Source organism: Pleurodeles waltl, chromosome 3_1 (assembly GCF_031143425.1).
Source record: "Pleurodeles waltl isolate 20211129_DDA chromosome 3_1, aPleWal1.hap1.20221129, whole genome shotgun sequence".
Classification (NCBI taxonomy): domain Eukaryota; kingdom Metazoa; phylum Chordata; class Amphibia; order Caudata; family Salamandridae; genus Pleurodeles; species Pleurodeles waltl.
In genome coordinates, this window is record NC_090440.1 from 1898120081 (window position 1) to 1898145203 (window position 25123).

General features: G+C 41.6%; 1 protein-coding gene across 2 annotated transcripts in view; it reads left to right on the top strand.

Annotated features, from left to right (window-relative positions):
* The window catches only part of ICA1L (islet cell autoantigen 1 like), a 370063-nt gene that overhangs the window by 29202 nt on the left and 315738 nt on the right, over positions 1 to 25123 (top strand). Inside the window, exon 1 of one of the 2 annotated variants that reach the window (XM_069226039.1) lies at positions 6345 to 6471. The exons of the other annotated variant lie outside the window; for it this stretch is intronic. The gene's annotated coding sequence lies outside the window, so the exon portion shown is untranslated. Of the gene's footprint in view, positions 1 to 6344; positions 6472 to 25123 lie in introns of those variants that run through there. 2 annotated transcript variants of the gene reach the window in all.

The window sequence follows — 25123 nt, forward strand, 5'->3', positions numbered from 1 at the left end:
CTCACTCCCTTTTTTCTCACCAGGGTAAGTGTTTTTAATCTTCTACTTGTCAGGAGGCACATTTCCAACCTTGTCCAGTCTAGAAAGGTATTGGAGAGGAGTTTTTGAATACCCTTAAATGTGCATTTGTGGGTGTGTACTGAATCACATGGCAGTCCAGCCCTGGAAGTACAGCTTCCTGCCTACTTCCAGCCCCTGTATGTAATACTGCGGAAAGGTGGCTAAATAAGAAATTTACTAGAATCCAAACCCTGAAATAATATTAGGCCTGGCATAATCAGAGAAACTATTATCAGAACTCTTATATAATAAGAACCCTGCCATAATTTATCATCTCACTGCATGGCACTGAAAGGGACAAGTGGACTTTTTTTACTGGACAAGTAGGTTTCTGAATTATCAGATAGCTAGACATCTAGGTATTTTATAAAACTCCAAGACTCTGATAATGCTGACCTAGTTCAGGTTTTCTTTTATTTTCCTCCACCTTTTACTCTGTATTGTAAACATAATGTAAAATCATGCACCCTAATTGGCTGAGTGATTCCACAACCAATTCAAGTCAGGCACTTGAAAATTCAAGCAGAAAGTAGTTTAAAACCGCTTTTAGAGCAGTTAAAATACATCCTCTGAATACCTCAAGTCCTAAATCATGCAGAAAAACTTGGACTGCAGCCTGTCAAATTCTATAGACAACTTGGCCCCACATAAAATTAGAACAGGAAAGCTGGCAGTCAAGATCAACAAACAAATGGCACAATGGATAGCAGTCTTAACTGACAACCTTAAACATCTGTTGCACAAAACCTTTGCTGATGAGGATTAATGTAAAGCTACCATAAAGCCATTGTGGACTCCATGCTACCCTCGCCTTTACATTTCTCATGATGGCGGACTTCTCCTTCCAAATAGCTCTTGGCAGTCTTGGCTGTGTTGATATGCATCCTGTATAGGAGAATCACTGTTTTCCTTCCATTCCTTCTGGATAATGACCTCTGTAGTAATGTTGATGTAAATGGTTCTTTGGTGCTATCCCTTCCCCATGGGTAAAGCAGCATCCTCTCTAGTCCTCCAAATGCCAAGAAATGGCCAGTGGGTATACCATACTCTCATATCATGTCACAAAACGTCTCAAGAGTTCTAAGTTACAAAGCATACCTACTCTTGTGATACCTTAAGCGTCTCAGTTTGGGTACTTGCCACTTATCAGGTCAAATATTGTCTAGAGTGGGATACTTGGTGTATACAGAGCTTTGGATCTAGCTCTATTAATGCTTGACTTTTAGCAGTACTGGGCTTTTTTCTATAGGTATGGTAGCTGCTTCCCTAGTGTTCTAGGTTTCAGTATCATGCCCAGGATCTTATCTGGGAAGCAGACAGTCAGCGAATAGTTTACCTACACAGGTGTTCATCTGCAAACCACCGGCTGCTCACTGTAACTGCGTGGCTGGTAGCATAACTCACAGCCGTTGTCTCCAAGACCCCCTGCTGAGATGGAGAGATGGAGTTTGCTGAATGCCACCCAGCAGGACAATATCCAGTTACCTAAACATCCTTCCCCATTGGATTAAAGAAATAATACACAAGTCTTGGGAGGACTACCATTTTCATCAGTGCCACTCTACTTATTTTTGTAAGATGAAGTGTGCCTGTTGCCTGAAGTCTGCTGTCATTGCTATTCTCCTGAAAAAGCATAGGCAGATTAGAAGGCTCTGGCTTATTCCAAGCTGCACACTAACCTTCCATGGACCAGTAAAATCCTGGAAAAGGGGATAATGAGACCGCTTCAAGAGTCAGTGAAAGTGAACTGCTTTGTTTTATGAACATCGTCTGTATTCAGGCTAGCATGGGAAAATTAATCACTAACATCACAGAAAAACATTTGACTGCGCAAAGCCATGAAAACATTCATTTGGACATCTCAGCATTTTAGCAGGAAATAGATGAAAACATTCCGCTTGAGCGGCAAGGAGACAATGCAAGCATATCCGGTCTTTCTTTATAAAAGATTCCTTGCTTTCTCCACAGGAGTATATAACAAAGTTGTGTCTTGCGGGGCAAACAACTTATGATGTCACTACTAGTGGGAACTCAAGAGAAATTGCTACACTGGGGTTCAAACACGGTTACTTCAGTAGAGGAGTGGCTACATAGACTGTGAGACAAGTTAATAGTGGGGTGGATCTCCATGATACTAGAAAGAAAACAAAGCTTGAAAAAGAGACTGGGCTATAATTGATTTACTATCTCAAGACTTTGAAACCCTGAAGTGTCTGAGGCATCTTTATGTTTGTTAGCCCATCCCAGGAGAGCTTACAGTTGCATAAGAGAGGATGCTGGACTGCAGCAGGCCGAGGGCTGACAACCTTATCCAAGGATATTTTCATTCAGTGTTCGGCGAATGATAGCACACAGACTTGAGATGTTAGAGACCAGGGAAAGATGGGATGGGGAAGGATGTTTACGTTTGTGCTGTTGTACTTTCCCTTTTCTCCTTTTCTTCTTTATGTATTTTTGTTTCTCTTATTAAGTTCCAATGAGCATTCGCATAGCGACCTCTTTGCTGACCAGTGGGCTGTAGGCAACGGTATATGTTATTTATATTCCCTCAAAAGACTGAAAAACATGTTAAACCATAACAAGGTTATATTGGGTCTGTAAAGTCTTCACACAAGTGGCATGCCAGATGGCATTTCGATCCAGTTGTTTATTCCACATCTATTTTTAACTTCTGCCACTGTTTTTAAAGCAGTACTAGGTGAATCTCCAACCAGCTCTGGCTTTAAAACAGGCCATCTGGCCAGGCAACATTACTCATGTTTAGGAATGTTCACCTTGTAAGTCTTCTCAAGCGTATTCCATGGAGATACACTGTGAATCACTTTTAGAGAAAATCTATCCTGTAAGAGTTTTGATGTGCAGCTTGAAGCTTGGTTTGCAGAGCAGATCTGTGTTATAGCTCCATCTTGAAGGGCCTAGCCTTATTCTGATATTGTTGCATGACCATGGTCAAACAGGATGACCATGCTAATATTAGACCCAGACAATGTGAGGTTAATTAGAACAAGCCTGTTCAGTAGCTCTTTTAAGTAGGAGATAATCAAATCTTGTGTGTGCCTGTTGTGAATTAGCACAGAATGCTTAGTTTAAGTTCCCTGGGCTGGCAGTGGCCATGCACCAGGGTTTGTTCATGCAATAGTTTATAGAAAGGCTTCAGTCCTTTTTTGGGGAGCTAATATGCTGTGGATTTCCTGACTTAATGTTTACATGCATACGTGTTAATACAACCTTAGGCATTACAGTTTGTTGTGAAGAGTATCTTATTTGGCTTCAGTGTTTAATCAAATGCTGGGACTCTTTATATTAGTGCACATAAATTAATAAGTGTGAAGATCTGGTCTTTACAGTTATGACAAACATGATGTATGTTCCATCTCCTATTTTAGAGCTTGAGATTAGTGCATGGATTTACAGATCAGGGTTGTGGCATACTTTTTCTTGAAGTGCTGTTGGCCAAATCACTTATTGAAACTTATTTAGGGCCTGATTTAGAGTTTGGCGGATAGGGTTACTCCATCACAAACTTGAAGGACATCCCTTCCACCGTATTACGATTCCGTTATATCCTATGGACATCATAATATGGGGGACGGGATATCTGTCACGTTTGTGACGGAGAAGGCCATCCGCCAAACTCTAAATCAGATCCCTAGTCTTCCAAATTTATTGTTATCAAGATCAGTTTCCTGGATCAGAGAATCTTAATTTCTGTAGCTGATCAGGATCATTTGTATTTATGAAAGATGATTGATGCCTTTTAATATTCTGAGTGACACAATATAGTGTAATTAAGTAAAACCTGTAAACCTAAAGTGTTATTCACATTCTTTCTTAGTGGGACTTGTAGCTGTCAGTAGAGCTTTTGAATATTTTATATGTTCCATGCTGCGACAGAAACTAGTATATATATGTGCCTATTTGTTTGATTACTGAGAAGAGACTGGGTGAGAAATATTAAATTGCGTATTAAAACTGGGATGCAACCAAAACATTTGCCGGAAAACAAACCTGGATGCACAGTGCGTCCTGCTGAGAGATTTGTCAGTTTTAAAGCGTCTTAGCTTGGAAATAGATACCATGTTTGAGAGTTATCATTTTCTGTTGTTTTCGAGTCATTGAGGATAATTTTGGTAAACATTCCCTTTCACAAATTGTGAATTATGGATTCTGTAGTAGATTGTAGATTGCAAATGGTTAGTTGCAAGAATCACTGGCAAGAAACTATTTTTGAGGTATTGTATAGATTGTGTTCACAGCAATAATCCAGTAAAGATCTGTGGAGACTCTGCTGCATTGTACAGTTACTTGGACTGTATTTTGTGATGCAAAGCATGGCCGTTTCATTGTCTTTTCTGTTTTCTTGCTGTATGAGGCCCCTTTATTGCATGATTGAAATCAACTAAATACACTGTTTCTCTAGATTTGGCGTTCAATGATATGTCTGACTTTGTGCATGTGCTGATTATTTAAACAGATATTTGTTGATCAAATAATTGACAGGCTCTTTTGTAGTTATTGGAACAGATCCTCCTTTTCCTTCCCTCTGCAAGGCCATGCCTCTGAGTATTGTTTTTTCAATTTCTATTTTCAAGGTCCACATGTGCGTTCTGTAATTGGAAGATCTATTATTCCTTCTCATTTATGACATGGTGAAATTGCTGTCCTGTCTGTTTTTCAGTTCAGACTTCAGTTGTATCCAGAGCTAAACAGAAAGCTGCTATAAACTGCAGTAAGAAAAGGCAAGACATACTGAATCAAATACATATGTATATATGTTAGTGCATTTATAAAGCACCAACCCAGCTGGATAGCAACAAAGTGTTGTGGAGAGGAGGGCCTATCATTATTCTGTGTTCTGCATTATGTATTTGATAACATATTATTAATACTTCATGGAAACTAGGAGAAATAAACAAGTATATGTCAGAATCTCTCCAAGTAGTTTTAGTTGTCCTTATTAGTTGAATCATTTTGCAGTGTACCTCTTCCATATCATTGCCAAGAGGTATATCCTGTAGTCATTTATCTTCCAAAGGAAGAAGATCTTTTATCCAGGCTATGGCTACATAATCCAAGAAAGAGCATAGTAGATTTCTGAAGCTTGTAGAGATCATTTGTATATAATTTAAAGAGTAGAAATCTGGCACACTTTTGCCCAGAACTCCAGAACATGTACCCTGCCAAGAACCACCATGCTAAGTTAATAAAGTCAGCTGCAGTTGCACCATATTTGGAGCCGGGATCCAAAAGATCTGATTAGATCTTATGCAGTAATTGGTGCATATGGCAAACTAAATGAATGAACTTGAAAAGTATCCGCTTTAATTTATAGCACGTTGTGACTTGTTTTGACTAGCCACAAATGTACAGCCGCTGTTCATCATCTGTCTTAGCATCTGAGACTATTTCCAAGTGCAAAGTCACCACTTCAGGTTTATGTTTGCCCTGCGTTGATGATGTGATATAAATATTTGACACCAGCTCACCACCCGCTTGGAGCATAGCAGTGTGTTCTAGTGCCTTCAATTCGAAATTTCGTAGGAGCTTCAAAAATTGCCACTTAAGACTCGATATACTGAGGTGTTTTCCATACTTAAGAGACTAAACACTGCTTTAGGGTAGATAGGAGAGCCTGGTTTATAGACTTTTGTCTGTATCTGGACTAAAATTCCTTGATAAATCAGGCCTTACATGTCTGTTGGCTCCTAAAGATGAACAATTCCTTGACACTTTTATAAAGGCAGTCAGGGTCAGAAATTCTCCTCCACAAACCAATCTTACTTTCAGTTTATTTACTCTTACTTAAAATGGGGTGTCAAATGTTACTGTCAAAAGAGCCCCTTTTTAGGTCAACCCTAGGCAGTGTGCATGTGCTGTCTGCAAGACCTGCTGTATTCAGTAAAAGCACTTTGATCTCCCCGCTACTTACTATAGTTTGACTGCAGTGTAGCTCTTCTTTGCTGATTTCTAACTGTTTCGAGCAGCCGATACCTCACTTCTGTTCTTGGCTAAGGAGCACCATCCATGTACAGTTTCCTTTCGCTTTGATTGTTTATCTGTTGTTTGGGGGAAACTCTTTTTTTAATTGTTTCCTGCCTCTGCTTGTGTTCTGATGCTCAGCTTGTGTCCCTGTTTTTTAAATGTCGCCTTTCTTCCTCTACGCCGACGGGAGTTTGATTGCAGCCATTGTGCATTTGTCTTTTTGTTTCCGTTTCGTTAACATTTGCAATTTATTTAAAATCTTTTTTTTAGGCGTAGGAGAACCAACGCCAAGACTCGAAACCGGCTTCCCAGTTCCAAAGACGGCAGTGCTGGATGTTATGCCACATCCTCGCTCTAAATATTGCTAGTGTTATTTCTTTTGAGGTTGTGATCTTTTTGAGGGCTCAGCTGGTGGCATTAGAAAGTAAGGTAAGCGAGGACAATGGTATTAATGTTTCCTTTGTTCAGGGCGAGCCGCTTTGCTTTGTTCAGGCTTTTTTTACTGCTTTTGCGAATTCTTTGTTATTGCAGGTTGCCCTAACTCTTTTACGAAGAGATGTTTTTTATGAATATGAAATGCACTGAACTGTTCTGCAGAGCTGTCTTATTGAACACAAGGGCGGCGTAATTATCTCTTATTTTGCGTTTCCTCGGTGCATAGTCGACTGTTCCGCATCACATTTTGCTGGAGTGTGAGGCAGTGTGCTCCTTTTTTTTTTTTGCACTGTGTCGAATGACAGCTCACTTGAGCTTAACGGTATGACGAGCTTTGGTGAGGCACCAGTACGCCAGAGTGGTACATAAACCTGAGAAGACTTTTGGAGGCATTTCAAGCAACCCCACAAAATATGCTGCTCTCTCCTGATGACGGGCAAAACACAGAAACATGTGTCCAGAGATACACAGCACTGGCTGCACCTTCTAAGGTGAAAAACTTTGATTACTTTTGGTAATGTAAAACGAATCTGACTGCATTTACCAAGAAGCATTGGGGCTAACTTTTTGCTGGAATGTGAGGCAGTGTGCTCCCTTTTTTTTTTTTTGCACTATGTCGAATGACGGCTCCCTTGAGCTAACGGGCTGCCGAGCTTTGGTGAGGCACCTGTGCGCCCGGGTAGTACATAAAACTGAGAAGACTTTTGGTGGCATTTCAAGCAACCCCACAAAATATGCTGCCCTCTGCTGATGACGGGCAAAACCCAGAAACACGTGTCCAGAGATAACACAGCACTGGCTGCACCTACTAAGGTGAAAGACTTTGATTACTTTTGTTAATGTAAAACGAATCTGACTGCATTCACCAAGATGCATTGGGGCTAACTTTTTGCTGGAGTGTGAGGCAGTGTGCTCCTTCTTTTCTTTTTTTTCTTTTTTTTTAATAACTGTTCCTTATAAGTTGATGCTCCACTGCCACATAATACCAGTGACCCCTCATAACGACTCACCTACTTGACTTAAAAGTCTATGTCCTCACCTGGATTTAACACCGCAATACGTCACCTGTTCTTGTCAGACCGTAAAGCCTTACGGTGTGTCTCTTTTTCTTATATTGTTGAGTTTCGCTGTTTCTTTTAATAAAAGCATATTTTGGTATTTACATTTTGATTTGGAAGAAGAATTTTTAAGAAATCAACGAGTTGCTTATTTTGTTTGGTTAAATGTTGAGATGGGCTGAATGCTTGAGAGGTTTTTTTTTAATTTGTTTTTTTAAGCATGGGTGCTCCTTCCATGGTTGGTGTGGGATGCTTCATGTGCGCTTTCCTTGACCTCTTGTGCACCCACAGAACACAAGCGTGTGACGCTGGTAACAGGAAAGCGCTGATCATTTAAACCCTGGTCTGGGAAGGATGTTCTTCGCACTCCAATTTCCTTTTGAAACCTCCATGGAAACATCCTTTTCCAGTGCAGTGTTTTCTTTTTGTCTACAGACCAAGAACTGTGCATCTTTCCAAATCTAGCCATCCGTGGATGACTTTGGTAAACCTTGCCCACCGTAGATCCCAAACTTGCCGTAAATTTAAATGAAAAAAAAATACTAGACAGGAATTTCATGAAAAGCAATCATGGCATTTTACTTTGACCACCTTAAGGAAGTGCTGGCCTTATCACGCATTCTAATGATGTGCTAATAAGGGGACTTTGAGGAAGGGAAGCAGTAATGCAGGACTTTTTTTGCATAAGACAGTCTTTAGTAATAGGCAGACTAGTTTTATGTTTCTATGGACTGAATTTCTATGTTAAGCATGTGATACAAATAGCGTAGTGCTTATGTTTAGTCTGTGTGCCCACATTGTTGACAGCTAGTATCTGGCTGCAATAAGCATGTGGTGTAAAAGGTACAATATATAGAGTGTCTGTTCTTCACACATGATAGAAATTGTTAAATATCTCCAGTCTGCTTGTAGAAAGTGTATTGTTAACAGAACAAATGTGTATTGTTAGTGATAGGTCTGTCATTTTCTAATGATAGGATTTGTAGTATTTCTTTTACAGTGGCATGCACATTATTCCTCAAGGGCTATATATTTTGGGACCCTTAATCAATTCTGGGTTTCAGTGATTTCTCCAGTGATGCTTCTATGTTCTTTATAATCACAGCAGTGCTTCACTTCCACTTGCATTAATGTAATTATCATAGAAATCTCTCGTTTGCAAAAGGGTTGTAGCTGTCCAAGGTTCAGTCCACTACTCTGAGGGATGTAGAAGACAATCTTCTCTCTTCTCATGGCGTTTTCCTATCACTAGATTGAAAATGGCTTTACTGTATCACTGGTTTTTGCCTGCATCAAATGTCAAACTAAAGAGCAGCTTCCTTCTACCTCTGTGTTTTTAAAGCTGGTTATTTAAGTCTACATGTATTTTCAATATACTTGTCTGGTTGGTCTGGGTTAAGGCGCAGTTTTACATATTGCCTGGTTCCTCGCTTAAGTCTTTCATTTATCCTCCAGGTTTTCACTGAACATGTAGTCTCTTTTACATCCTACTCCCAGTCCCCTTATTTTCAGACTTCCCTCATATTCTCACCAGTGGGCACTAAACTGTCTCTAGCAGTTACAATTCATTCATGTTTGCTAAGAGTTTACATTTCCTTCTTGGACATGTAACCACATGTAGCTGCTTGTGACCTAACTGGAACACACCTCTCAACCACTTTTCCAGGTGAATGACAATCCAAGAAAACAATATGTGCTTTCAATGTCACAGCATTATTGGATGCAGGTGGTACTTCCGAATGAGGTTTCAGAGAATTCACCTCATTCCTTTAAACCCATTGAAAGGTTTGGCTGTACTTTGGGCTGGGAAATTTCCATCAAACCCAAGCTCATTTTCTGTCCTCTGTTACGCTCTTATTGAAGCACAGCATGCCAGAGATCAGAGGTACATGGCACAGATATGCTGGATTGGGCTTTCTGTGGTGTCGCTGACTGGTTGTTTGCTTCATTTACAAAATCCAAGAGGGGCAGAGCTATATTGGTCCAGCACAGTCTTCGTCACGTAATACAATTACAAAAATGATAGTGTGCTGTCCTAGAGTGATCTCTGGAGACTATGTTTAGGTACTGGACCCGTCCTGGTCATCAAGGTTAGCTCCCTTTAGGAGCACAAGCTCTAACCCACCAATGGTAGCATGCGTTATCATCGGGCTGTGCTCCACGTTGGGCCAAGCTGCAATGTCCAGCAGGCCCCTTGAGGGGGCACTTTGCCAGGGATCTTTTTCTGTTTTGCATTTTTTGTCAAGTGACACAATTGTGGTGACTTGTGCGTTTCAGAAAAGTGTAGATTGGTGACTTATTACTGTTAAAATTGACTAGGGATCCCCTATATGTGCAGATTATTCCCAGGGGCTCTGTCAACAGTTAAAAACACAGGGTGCGAATCTCTGGAAAAATGATGGTTCCTAGATTGCTAAATTCAAGGGTCGACAAGTTTCGTTCCTGCTCTGTTCCTAAGCAGATCAATGGTGTTTCATCAGGACCTACATAATCTAATCTACCACTGTAGGCCCCTGAGGGTTTGTAAATTACCTTGGCCTCCTTGAAGTTAAAAAGTGATAATCAGAGTATGTGAACCTACACCCAATTTAGGATTTGTTCGTCATAGTGTTGCAGTGATGACTCTAATCAACTAGTATCAGGGTTCCGTAGAAATGGCAGGAGGTTTTGACTGCCCAAAGGTCATTTGACTGTCCGACAGTTGTTGATATTTAGCATACGCTTCTCTGCCTTCCTGAATGCTGTCTGCTTTAGTCTGAACAAGGGAACATATGTGAGGCCCCTACCATGATTGATTGCTTAATTACTACACTTGAGTATCATGCTGTGTATTTCAGGGCATTGATGTCATGCTCTCTAAGAGGGATAGGGATTTGGTTACAAATGTGACTGTTGATTGTCCTGATTTTCTTTTATGGGTTGTAAATGTAGACAGTAGGCACCTACGGAAACCCCTCCTAATCTGACCCTGGAGGGGTTTGACTTGAGCTATTGCTTCTCTAACAATTAGTGTATCCCTGGGGACAATATTGTTTTTGATAGTTATTAGTCAGGTAGCTGGGTGTGATAGCGTGAGTCTTTCACACAAGTAGCTGTTTGTCTGACACTGTTAATTTGTAGCAAGCATTTGTGATTGTTTGGTGACTTCTCTTGGTTTCCTAAATGTTTTGTCAGGTTTTTCTGTCTGTTGGTATGGTCATTTCTTATAACCACATGGGTGCACAGACTGGACTGTGTGACCTCTATCCTGTGGTTTGATAGTCTTTGAGATTGTGGTCTCTGCCACCAGTTTTAACATATTTGTTGAATCTGTGGACTTTCTGACACTGTGGCGGTGTAGTTGGCAGTGGATATGTAATTTGATATAAGTGGCTCATATTGAGCACTCACCTAAATTAGGTATTCGTATACATGCAGATAAAAATGTCCATGACAGGCAATGGCCTAATGTTTCTTCTGTTATTATCTGTTTTTGGTAGAAGAAAAGTCAGCTTCTCCCAAGCATAAGGCAAAGGAATCTAGTGCACTTGCACATTGTCCTGTAGTGTAACTGCCTTATGCCCTTGTAGACTGTAACTCCGCACTAGCTCATTGCCTTACATTTGGATGAAGTGGACCATGGTCACAGAGACACACATTATGAGGCTGGCGGTTATCAGACTGCCAGCCTCGCTGTGGCAGTCCTACCGCCGTGGACCCAGCGGTAAAGACTGCCGCATTACAAGTTGTGGGGTTTGGCAGAAGCCAAACAGCCACAATGCTGCCTGATGCGGGCGGTTGCTCCGACGCGGCTGGCGGAGAGCTCCTCCAGCCCAGCGGCAGGCCTCTGCCCCATTCGTAACTTCAACCCCCAATCAACAGCTTGGCAGGCGTGGAAGTTGCCAATAGCCCCAGAAAGACAAATGCCATATTGAGGAGGGGGGGGAGGAGTGTTTCGGCCTTCCTTCCTACCTCCTCCTTCCTGGGCCCACTATCTGATATCTCCCAGGAGGCCCCCACACTAAGAGGCCATGTATTAGAGAAGTCATCAAAGGGAAATGTTCCCTTAGGAGATATCAGTTGTCTCCCCTGCTCGGTCCTGGCACTTAGTTCACCGGTCTCTGCTCCTCGACCACCACGTTGGGGGCCTGCCCCCTCCTCTCCGCATGTGTAGTAAGGTGTCCCACACGGTTCCTCGAGCCAGAGCCTGCTGTGACCCAAAATCTTCTGAAGCAGCCGCTAGCCCATGAAGTGTTGGTTGCAGCAGAAGCTGCCCCATCTCGGGGCCCATTGCTTATTTCTAATGGGAAAGCAGGTGCTGCCCAATTACTCTCCACAGCCAAGTGTGGCTGTCACCCATGGCACCAGGGATCACCACAGAGCTCTTACTAGTGGTGCATTCTCTGTGATCCCCATTCACAGTGTCCGTACCGCACTGCACTGAGTCACATTGCCCCGGGCTACGTTCTTGGCAGGAGTGGGCGCTATGCTGTGCTGCCACCAATGGGCAGTATTTGCTTCCAGTTATCTAAAATCTGTCTTTGTAATGACCCAGGCAGCTAGCTGTTTAGTGTTGAGGCTCAAGAGCCGGTTGACGAAGAAGGTGGAGGAGGAATGTGTTATGCGTTTGCCACCTTGTCTTGCCGGACTCTTTTTAATGTTGTTTATGAGAGCTTGGTCAGTATGTGGATTGATGACTGATTTGAATTCTCTTCTCACCTTCACTTCTCTGCGGAGTAAGAGAGTGGTTAGTGTTAGCACAGGATTTTCTTCTCTTTTCTCTGAATTTTATTTGAGTCTGAATGTTATTAGTACATTTTCTGGGAACTCTTTTCTGGAACTCTTAGTTGTTTATTATTTTATGTCTCAGTTTAAATCACTGAAAATCCTAGCTGGCATCTCCTGTACTAAAGGTAATGTCTTATCGGAAGAACGTACTATTAACTGAAGGTTTGATGTTTAATAATGCATATTCCTTGACAGATACAGAGAAAGTCTCTAATCCTTCAGAATCCTGTTAACTAAGGTTAGGCTTATACAATTTTATTTATGTTTTTCTTCTGAATTGTGACATTCTTTGTTCGACACCACTGACCAACCTATCCTCATACTCACTCTGAGATCGTGAATGGTATGCACTAGAAAGGTTATTCACGGATTCTCTTTCTATAGATGAAACCAACACCAGTTATTCACATAGAATTTTCCAGGTCCCAGAAGATCCTGATCACCTGTGGTCACAGGGCTGCACCTTTTCACCTATCATCTTCAAACCTTAGAGTGAGCCCTTTGGGGCACTAGTTTAAAGACAAGAACTTCCAAATTCACCAGCATGTATTTGAAAATTTCCTCTGCTTCAGATATCCAGCTCCACAAACATTAACTGCACCTCATCCACATCTGAATGTACACCACCTGCCTGAAGCTTAACCCCACCCAACCACACTTTCACCAGTAGATCTACGTTGGAGGTTAACCACCAGTGCCTCAAATAAGTCAAGCTAGGTGCCTTGCTGTGCGTATACCTTATCGTAATAGAACAAATAGGCAGCCACAAGGTGGCACACCTGGTTTGATCATTTTACAAACTCAATTTAAATTGCGTCCCATAATGTGATAATCTTGCCCCAAGAACTTGTCACCTCAAAGGCTCACAGCATTGTCACTCATCCATTTAAAAATCTTTTCAGACCTAATCTGAGGGGAGTGAACTGGAAAATGCCTGCATTGCGTTGGGAGAACTGTATTATACGTAGATCAGACATCAAAATTCAGGTTTTCGGTAAGGAGGGAAGCAGAAAGTAGCATCAGTTGATTACAATCTGAGATCTGCCAATAGCCATCCACGTTGAACTGGACCAGTACAGGGGCTTTTCCAGAGGACCCATGTGCCCATGTACTTGAGGCAGATGGATCAAAACCTACGGGTTTGGAAGAGCCTCTTTTGTTTAGTTTAAATGGATGATGCTTTTGTTATTGAATAGATTTATCTATTTGATTTCGATCCTATGCTGTTCGGAATGAAATAGTATCACTCTCTAAGTATTTCAGTTGCTGATCTAACTCCCACAATCCAAGCCACACATGATTTCCTTTCAAATGGTTTTGCTTTCATGAGATTCAAAATGTGCTTAGTGAAGATGGTAGATCACTACTGATCCTATGGGAGTACATTAAATGGAATCATGGGAATGACATGCATCAGCCTAGATAAATGGTGCAGCATGTGTTTAATGTAATTTAGACTGTCAGGGATGCCAAGAAGCTCTATGATATAAGATTCAATATCTTGGAAGGCGAATTGGGGCACATTTCGAGTTTCTTGGGGTTTTAGTGTTGCTGCCTTTGCATTAGAGGGAAAAACCTTGGTCCTGGCAGTACTTATTTGCATTTTTGCTATCATGCATCAGCTGTTAGTAAACAGGTAATAATGTTGATCTGGGAGTCATTGATCATCAGAAGGATTTGTCAGCATGTTTGAAAGAACACATTCCCACTGTATCCATACAATTCAGTTTTTACAGACCCGTCTACACATGAGCTGCCACACATGCCAGACCTGCACCACTCACATTGCCCGCAGCACCTTCTGGTTAAGCCATAGAGGTGAGACACTCCTAAATATGACATCAGGTCATTGTTCTAATCACATAAACCAATTTTATGTGCCTCCTCTGGAGAGCCCAAAGGAGTAGCCTCAGACTAGTGGGAAGGAGGTGAGGCGGTAGGCATAAGTATATTTGTGGTCGACTGTTCAGGGAAGAAAGAAGGGACCATCCCTTTTCTGTTGGACAGAGTGAGGTTGTGCTAAAGACTGCCTATGTAGCCTTCTTTATGACAAAGCTTACCTCTCTATCTATTTAATGTTTGCCACCTTATGGGACAATGAGATGACATCCTGTTTCCATGACAAGACACCCTAAGGGCTTCTGTGACATAAAGACAAATACACCTCCATAGTGGCATCCAGGCTGTTTTGACTGGGCCATTTATAGTAGGTATGATAGGTAGTAAAAATCAGTGGCGACTGGCTTGTAAGGAGAAAGGTGGGGCGGGCAAATGGGCCACTCAAAAGCAATTGCCCGCCTCGTCCTGACACTGTTTGAGACGGGCTGGTGAAAAATAAAATGGTAATAAATAAACGTTATTACCATTTTATTTTCCATCTCTGTGGCTTTTGCGGGACATTTTTTGAGTGGGCGACGTTCCTCCACTATAATGGAGGAGACACTCCTGCCAGAAACAGTTAGACTGCATTTCAGTATTTGAAATCGTCTATCTTTGGAGATTATGCACGCCTGCTACTGGCGTTCACCATTGCTCTTGTAGAAACCAATTACAGCTGGGTGATAATGATAAACCTAGCTTACGCAGAGTAAATTTTGTATCAGCTTTGATTAAAACATTTTACATATACAGGGTGCTAAACCTCATAGGACACCTGGCACAGCAAGACTTGGTTGTGTCAGTAGTTGTCTACTTGGTCATCTTCAGGCATTATCTGCTGTCATATCTGGATGTTATACTACTGACCTTTGACAAATATACCTTCTCTGGCACATACCTGAATATAATGTTGGTTTTATACCTACCTATGACTCAACAAAAGCCATAAAAAGTTCCTCCAGGAATTAAAAATGTGTTTGTTGATCATTATTCCTATTAGATGACTTCTTCAAGTTTAAAGTACTGTCTGCCTACTCTAGGCTGCCTGTTTAATTTGCACAAGATTTAAAAAGCTGATGTATTTTGGGCTCTTCGTACCGAATCAAGTGGAAGTTACAACTAGACAGTTTATTGAATACATCATTAGGATACACAGAATATGTTGTCGGTTTTCGAGGTCTGTTGCTTTCTAACTTCTAAAATATGAACTGTCAGTGTATCCTGTGTCATTAAGGACAGCTGCATACACGTGTTGAAGTTGTCCCATAAGGATCTTGGGTTATCTACAGTTGTTAAAAAATTGTATACGAAGAATATACATTTCTTTATTTTGTCTTCTTCCTCTGTTTTGGCATTTGTGCTACCTTGTTTTGTGTACACACCTGCTAGTGTGTCTTCCCTCCACTAGTTTCAACTTTGACTTGGTTCTCCCTGTGCAGCACATGCTTATTATTTATTTTAGTGATTTGTATTTATCAAGCGCTTGATTATCCACAGGTGACATGGCACTATACCGAATACTGAACTAACTGAGGAGGCAAAAATGTAAAGCATAAAAACAAAGTTTTAAGCATCTTCCAAAGCATGAGCAGATTATTTTGGCTTCTCTGATAAAGTGGAAGAGAATTCCATTTAGTAGCCACTAAGTAGGAAAACAATTTTTCACCTAGACGAGCTTTCCTGATCTTAGAGAAGATAGGTTAAAGAAGAGTGTAAGGGTCCAGAAGGGACATATTGTGTAAATAACTAATGAATGCTGAACCAATTTCATGAGGTGTCTTAAAACAGATACACAAAAGTTTGAAAAGTATACATTTTGACACAGGCAGCCAATATAAAACTTAAAGGGGGTGGAGATGTGTGCATATCGTGTTAAATTAAGAAGAAGTTGGGCATTGCAGTTCTGGACCACTTGTAGATGATGGATTAGGTAAGCCAGAAGCCCGAGTTACATCTAATTTGTATAGTCCAGATACGATTCTACCATAACTTTAAGAATGGCGTGGTGAAAAGATTTAGGAACAAGAGGTAGGACTTTCCTTAAGCCCTTCAGTTAATGAAAACATGAGAAAGTAACCTTCTTAGTTTGAGGGGGCAAAGATAGAGGGCTATCCATAATAAACCCCATATTGAAACAGTGTGAACTGGAGAGAGGCATTGTCCCAACTCAAGAGACTACCAATTGACAGACCAGCAAGTGGGGGAATGGTCCTCCAAAAATCAGTACCTCCCTGTTGTCCGAATTTTATTTCAAAGAAGTTGGAGGACATCCATCTGGCAACTGCTTTTATTCTGTTAGTAAATTTAGAACCAGCAACATCATTAGTCCTGTCAAGTGTCACAATAATTTGTGTGCCATCAGCATATGTTTGCCAGACATTTCTTTACAAACACTAGGAGTCCTTTCCATGACACCATACAATTCCTGCTGTCGAATCATGCTCAGATGGAACGATCTGTATTTTTGGAACAGTAAAATAAGCAATGTCCCTCTAAAGGCTTTGAGATTTCTGCCCAGATGAGAGTGGCATTGATAGGTTTTTCCTGCCTGGGACTACCATGCTCAGTGGCCATTTCTGGGAAGCGTATAAAGCGTTGGAAGTGCTACCCTAAAAAAAATGTCAGCATCCGAATCCTGACAGCTAACCCACAGTGAGGTTGTTTCTGTCAACGAAGCTGGAGTGGACTCCACCATCTGAAACACAGCTGTTCACCCACCTCCTGATACAGCAGGAGAATTTAGAGTTAGGCAGACAGGAATATCTGCTGATTTTTGTATAAATATATTATTTACTTCCATACTTTAAATAAGTCTGTACATCCAATTCTGCTAATATGTGTGTGAATATATATTTCTTTACAACAAACATTTTCAATGGATCTTACCCACTTCCACCCCTTGCCACCCTAATCTCTTGTTCCAGGCATATGATACATAAGCCACGATGAAGTAGCAAGTTTGCAAAATTAAATTTTTTGGGGTTGAACCACGTTTTGGTTAGAATCCCAAAATACTGTTATTTGTTGAGACTTGCAGCCGGTTGTGTTTGGCTATAGCTAATCTGCAGTTGTAGAGAAGATTATTTACATTTGTTGTTTCAGCGATTAAGTAAATGGGTTTCCCAGAGCACTACTTCAATTTGGTGCAGTGGACTGGCAAAAGCATATGAGATCAGTTTAATTTCTTCGTTTGGGGGCAGAGGGGCCTTTGGATGGGGGCCACAGAAAACAATGATGGGGAGGGAAGATGGGCTGAAGTAGGTTGTCACACATTTGTGAGGTCCTCATCATGGCTGTCTGTAGAAAAAAAGGGACTTAATGAGCATATGGTCTCAGTGTTGGACTAATCTAGTGTTTTGGTTAGTTCTTCGGGTCCAGTCACTTTTGTAGTGTTTGTATTGTATTGTTTTTATTTATTAATCATGTGGTATTAAAAAAACTTCTTAATGTCTTAGTGCTAAAATCGAATGAAATTAAATAGATAAGGTTTCAGATGTTTTTGAATTAAGGGGCGTGGAGATGGCCAGGTAGTTTGTGCCATTCCCTCATGACTGTGACTGAAAATGTGCGATCTCCAAAAACTGCTGTTTTTGTTATGGAAAGTAGAAAAAATTGGGCCCTTCGGCATTGAAGATCTTGAAGGTTTTTTGTCAGTAACTTGTTTTTCAGGAACGGTGAGGCAGTACTGTGTATTACCATATCTATTAACTTCATAGATATTTAAACAGCTTTCTTTTGTTTTTTTTTAAATGGCAGCCAGTCCAGATTGCGAAGACTGGGAGATATATGCTCCCTACGTTGCACACTATTGAGTAAACTAGAAGTTAACTTCTGGACTGCCTGTAAGTGCCTGGGAAAAATGTCAGGGAGACCCAGAAAACAGGCATTCATGCAGCCCTGTCTGGCAGAATGACACTGTTGACCACTGGTGTTTAGAAGGTCTTATCAATGAAAGGTAATAGGTGTTTGAGAAGTTTGAGGCAGCTAATTTAGCCACTTGTGAATTAATTTTGAGTTCCTATTAATATGCTCTGGATTACAAACTTGTTTTGATTGTGGCAGATTGGGGCCCATTAACTCTAGCCAGGAAGTAAGAGGATGTAGTCTGTGTGTATTTGGTGATGAAATAATCTGTCTTGAAAGCATTTGATTTTCGAAAATAATTCTGTCATCCACTGATAAATAATAGTCAAGACAAGGAGCTAGGCATCTGTCGAAGGCCATATTAATTGTCCGATGCAACCACATACATGTAAAAATGAAGTCTCTGTCTTTAAACAGTCTTACCAATGCTACTACATAAATGTTAAACAGAAGAGGAGGTAGACTGGAGGCTCTCTGTATTTGATAGATTATGTCTCGGAGAGAAAAAAAGGCAACGTGAGTGGTTGGAGTCATAAGCCAAAAAGTATTTAAATCATTTTAGAGATTACGGGTAAGAGCCCAAGACTTCCAGTCATGACACAAGCAAGACCTGGTCAAAGGTATCAAATGAGGCAGAAAGATTTTAAAGGATAAGAACAATCACATACCCTGGTCCACACTGCGCCTGAGTTCTACCAGCACTGAGTTGATTACCAGTATTTGACATTGGTTCTCTAGTATGTAGAAGGCAGCACATTAAGGAACATTTTGTTTAAGGTCTGTGACTAGGATAGTGGAGTTTACCTCTAATCTTGATTGCATTGCACTTTTAGCTCTATATAATCTCTGAGGGTGCCTTTCTGAGGTTGACTGGCGAGTGCTCAATGGTTGTGTCATGCAGCATCTGTCTGTCTTAGCTAAGACCTTCAGGTTGATTGGGAAACACCTTAAAGGCTGTATTTTTCAGAGACTCTAATCTTACGAAATTTCTGGTCACTGTTTTTTTTCTGTGAAGTGAGGAATAGACTTTTTGTAGGTCCATTAGAGTGTTTGTCAGTGGTTCAGCAAACCATCTTTATTGAGAAATCAACCGCAATCTTCTCTCTTTCTTGTCCCCAGGATCATATTTAATCTTTCTTGTGCTTGAGACTGCAGGGTTTTGTCACGTTTAATGAGCTGGGGCTGAGAGGATTGTAAGTGAGAGAGGTCTAAAAGAGGGTCTGCTGAAGAGGCTGGAGTGGAAGCTTTTGACTCCAGATTTGGATTTGCCCAAGAAGAAGGCACAATGGAGTTTTCTTTTTGTTTAAGGGGAAAGACCAATGGAGTGGGCCATAAAGCTTTCAGCCATGGAGTGAGGATGTGCCTTCAGAGCGGCTCCCAACTTGACCTTACCCAGAGGCTCCACCCCCCCAGTTTAATGGCCTCAGCAGCTGATTCAGCTTGCAGAAGCCCGAGTCTGGTATATACATAGGCATGTGCTGAAGCATTTATAATACCCTGAGTAACATTATCATTTTATTAAGCATATACGACCCATCATGGACATCGTGAAATGTAACCAAACAGTTATACTTTTTTCTTGGTCCTCTAATAGGGCACTAACATTGCATTTATACCTTTCATGAAAATCAGTACTCATTAGTATCTCTAAATACCGAATTGGAGAAGTTTGAATTATAACCGTAGGCACTCCCCTCAACCAAGAGTCCATAATTCATGGAGTATAAGACAGACTTATTAACATTAAGGTTAAATCCTGATTGGCACCCCACTTCATTTATAGTGACTTCTATGTTCACCCATGTGTCCACCAGAACTGTGATAGTCAAGAGAATGTCATCAGCATACAGTGATATAATTAGATGCTGAATTATATACGGATGACATCCTGTTCTTTATGACATTGCTTGACACCAATGGTCCCGACGTATCCAAATTATTACAATTTCCAAAGAAACTTCAGGTCTCTTTCCTAATACGTCCAAGTCCATCCTGCTGGCCTTAATTGGGTGTGATGGACCGTTCACGTGGCCCTCGGACCTACAGCTGACAAGAGTAGACTTCACATATTTAGGCATATTCCTATCTCCTAGTCAGGAACTGTCCTGGGCCAGGAATATTGAATTGGTCATTGCTAAGTTTCAAGAAGAAATTAAAGCATATTTGCTCCTCCCTGTATTGCTATTTAGCCGTTAATCAATATTTAAAATGTTCTCCCACTGGCGACTATTATACAGAGAGCAGAACTACACTTACAACATCCCACATAGGTGGTTCTGCCAGATCAACACTACCTTCTCCGGCTTCCTCTAGAATGGCAGGCACCCCTAACTGCCTGATTTCAATCTACCCACGGCAGGGGCATAGCTGCAGCTGACATGACTTCTATTATGCAGCAGTGCATTTGTGGATTATTACTGACTGGTGGTGCAGCCAACGTGATGATTCAGCATACATGACTGAGATATGGACGATGGGTAACACTCCTTTTCTTGCATATCTGTATAGCACCATGAAAACTGACTGGCTTCCCCCTGCAACTCAGGTGGTCATTATCACGTGGCGAAGGATGTTGAAGCTCTTGGGCTAGTGGGATAGTCTTACCGAGATGGCACCCCGTTGGCATGGCTCTGTCATGCTGCAGGTGGCTCAACTGGCAGGGTTCAAGAAATGGTACATGATCTGAATCTTGCTCCTTGGGGACATTTTAGATGGCACCACACTAAAAACCTTTCAAGACTTACAAACAAATTACATCGCCACCAGTTCCATAGATATCTGCAAACTCAACATGCAATTACCCCATTCATTAAAAATCTAGACACACTGCCTGACTAAAATATACTGTTCTTCAGTATTCAACAGCCCATCCATATTGACAACCCTCCGGTGAGCATGGAAGACCAAGCTCAATGATCTGGAGGACGAAGACTGGGTGGAGGCCATAAAGGTGCTGCAAACAACGGCTATCTTGGCACGTCTTCACTTGATACAGCTGAAATACCTCCACAGGGCTTACTACACTAGACACCTCCTGTAGCACATGGGCAAGATCCCTTCCCCCTCGTGTCTCCGCTGTTGAACAGCAGAGGGTACATTTCTATACACGATATGGGACTGCCCAGTGCTGACCCAAAATTGGCTCAAAGTGCCAAGGTGCCTTGGGGAGGTTCTTGAATTGTCCATCAAATTGGATCCCTGACTGATACTCCTACACATTTCTGATGGCCTGGGGGCAATACATACAAACACTTCTCTTCCTGGGAATTACACTTGTCCAGAGGGATATAGTGAGGGCGTGGAAATCAGCCAATGCCCCCCATCTCTGAATGGAAGCAGAGTATGGATTATTGTATGGGGCTTGAATTACCGGTATATCAAGCCAGAGGCTGCCCACAGAAGCACTCCAAAATCTAGCTGAGGTGTGCTGAATATAGAGAGATAGTTCTGCCTCCAGTACATAATGAAGCACAACTGTTGGAGGATGAGGTCAGAAACTTTCAGGCCTCCTAAGGTGGTCGGACTTTATACATTTATGTTGATGAACTGTGGCTGCATGGGATTAGTTGTGGGGATGGTGGCGGAGGAATGGCTAATCGCACCTTTTATGTATTATTGGTTACCACTGATGTTGCTTACTGTATTCAATGTTAAACTGGCTGTATAGGTCATAAAATACAATAAAATCTATTATGAAAATATATCTACTTGTCCATGGAACAGGTTGGTTCATATACCTACATGTCCTGTAAAAGAATTCCACTTGTCCTTTTGGTGCCACGTAGTGTGGCGATGAATGATGGCAGCAATCTCATTATATAAGAGCTCTGATAATAAATAGCCTCTCTGATTATGCCAGGGCTCATACTCAGGGGTGTGGAATTCTTATAGCCCGACGCCCAGGCCAAATTGTTTGGGGTCAAGGACAATATGTTTCCAGGTTTAGTTTGTCCTTGGGACAAGTAGACCCAACCCCCTTTAGCTGCAAGTTTACAGAACCACATTTTGGAGCAGAGAAGGGAATTGTCTGCAGTTGAGGTAATATATTTGTCCATATGTTAATGATGTTTGAACTTGTATTAATGGTTCATTAATGCAAAGCCTTTCTTATTGAGGTGAGCACTGTAAATACATTTAAGCTCGGACTGCACTACTGTCAGTGGTTCCAGTAAAAAAATATGCATACACGTTTCCAAAGTTTAACAATATAAGGCTATGTATAATGCTTCCAGACAGCTCTCTGATTAGATGTAAATATTTGCAGCCGCTTGAAATCAAGATTGGTGATTCTTTTCTTTCAAAATAAAATGTTGAAAAAAAATGCAATTGTGAAAAAAACGCTTTGCTAAACTACTGTGAAATTTTAGGTACCATTTAGTTGAAGCATCATTTTAGTAAAATTTGCAGATGCAAGCTAATAATTCAAAGAAATCATTTTAATGGAGAGTCAGTGTAACCACTTTCAACAAAACAATGGTAAACATGAATATAAACAAGCATTGGCAAAGCTGATAGGTCCCACATTGGTGGCAGGTGTTTTGGTATTGTCAATGTGTGTCTTGTTTTCACATGGCTTTTTTAAAACGTTATTTTTGCTGCAGCTGCTGGGCCCTCACCATTGTACCAAATATTAGCAAAAAGCAAAAATATTTTTGGTCTCAAAGAGCACACATTACCACAGTAGTTTCTGGCACTGAACAAAATTACTTTATGTGCAGTTTTGCTCTTTGTGAAAGAACAGATTGCAATTGTAACAGTTGCCAAACTTCCTCAGGGTCCGCACGAGAAGATTATGGGCTCATCTCCAGGCAGCTCCAAGTCAGATTACTCTTATAATACTGAGCATTAGAGAGGCCAGGTGAGGGGAAGGGAATTTGGGAAGGGAACACGGGGAAGGAGACCTAAAAGGAAAATTAGTTAAACACCAAAACAATACTATGCACTGCTATAAACGTCATAATAATTTCCGTTATAATCTCTCTCATAACAGGATATGGCATGAAGAATGCCTTTAAAATAAATATTGTGCAATATTTCTTTAAATGCGCCTTGTGACTCAACTCTTCTCTTATAATACCCCAACAAATCTTTTGAAAATAAAAGATCAGGCTCCCCCTATAATATTCCGAAGCTCGGAATTAAAACTGAAATTTGTTATTATGAAATAATGGAAGAAATCTTGAACAAACAATATCATAGGAGTTCTAATTTTTGCTAAATCCTTGCCAATAATTACCTCAAGTAAAAGGAAACAATTGGCCGCTTTGTGGAAGCGCATACCTGACAGTACGCGACTCGCTCTGAGACCTTGATCAGAGATAACCATATGGTTTGTGCCAGAAACAGCGAGATCGATATTTGAGAAATTCCGAAGACTACTGTGGAATTCTGCACGTAGAAAGAGCCGGCCGCTGGGTCCCAAAGGGCTGGAAAAAAACGAGATCCGAGGACAAGCCTGACCTCCAAAACCACTCACCGACCAGCTGAAATGAAATCCCCAGGGGCCGCCCGATCACCCTCTAGAGCTGCTGAGAAGAGATCCTTCTCTTCCAAGGGCCAAAGAAATAGTGAACAGCTCCCCGCTGGGAAGGGCTGGTTAAATAGACTGGGGCCACACCCAAGATGCTGTCAATCATCACATCTGCTGATACATCCCACAAGCTTTAACAAACAAGCATTGGCATCAGGTATAGCACAGAGAAAAAACAAACATTGGTAGAGTATAATTGAGGATGTTTGCAAACAAGCATTGGTATCAGATATGTTACAAGCAAACCGAACATTGGTATAACATAGGGTACACTGAGGTATACATGATCAAACAGTGATTTGAACTGCGTATAACAGCGTCATGGTTTAGGGCATTTTAATCCCTAATGTGCGTCATAGTAAACATGTCTTTTCCCACTGCAGGGATTAACAGTCTGGCGAGCGCACAAGACCACTCGCGATTTGCGATATGACAGAGTGGGGGCAGGCCCTAGAACGGGTGCCGCTGCAACTCTGACAGCAATCATTCACAGTGAAGCCAACTGACAGATGGATAGAGAGATAGAATTTTAATAAAAACAAAAGGTCTTGGTTAACACCAGACCTAATTAGGGGCCCAAAGCAGACAGTGAACATTGCAAGGGTGCTCGGCAGGGGGGCCCCTGCACTGCCTATGCCAAGTGCATGGGCAGTGCAAGGGCTCCCCTGTTGCCCCCTGCACCTATTCTCTGTCAGCCTTTTCATGGCGGTGTTATAGTTATGAAAAGGCTGGCGGAGAACAACGTAATCTTGCTGGGCTGCCCTGGCGGATTAGGATCTCCGCCACCTCCAAACCGCATGGCGTAACTGGCGGTCGGGCCGCCAGGGTTGTAATGTGGCTGTCGGACCACTGCATTGGCAGTGGTCCTGACCGCCACTGCGAGTGTGGCGGTCTACAGACCACCACACTCATAATGACCTTCTAAATCTGGAGCCACTTAATTCTCGGGTCTCTTCCCCACCAAATAAACATAGATAAATGTGTTTTGAGGGCATGGAAAAAGGCTTTGCTAAATGGAATAGGGATGCTCATAAACGGGTAAAAAAGATTTTGGTAGAATAATCACCATTTTTTTTTTGTAAGTATTTTTTTTTATTGATTTTTAGATTAGGCAATACCATTATATAAAACAAAGAACACATTAAGTACATGCTCGCTCAACACCTAGTCGTAGTCAATTTCCATTCATCCTATTGTAATACAGTGCCCTTGTAGGCTTGTCCAATAATAACTTGTTACCCCCCCTACCACCACCAATGATACCGCTCCTATAGCCCAAAAACCCTTGCATGTTTCTGTGTTTCTTTGAGCATCTTTGTGCCTCAGACACTGACTTTTCCCATATAAAAAGAGGTCCATTTCTGTTATTCAGGTGTTCCGGGCCTGGGACCGAAGCCTGCTGCCACAGGCGTGTGCTATATCTCTTTTGGCTGTCACTAGTCCCAGTCTCCGCTGTATCCTCTCTGCATGCATGAACCCCTCAGCATCTAGGGCCATCTAAAGAGTTAGATCTAGAAAGCTACCAATAGCGGTCTCTGGAGTGGCCCCG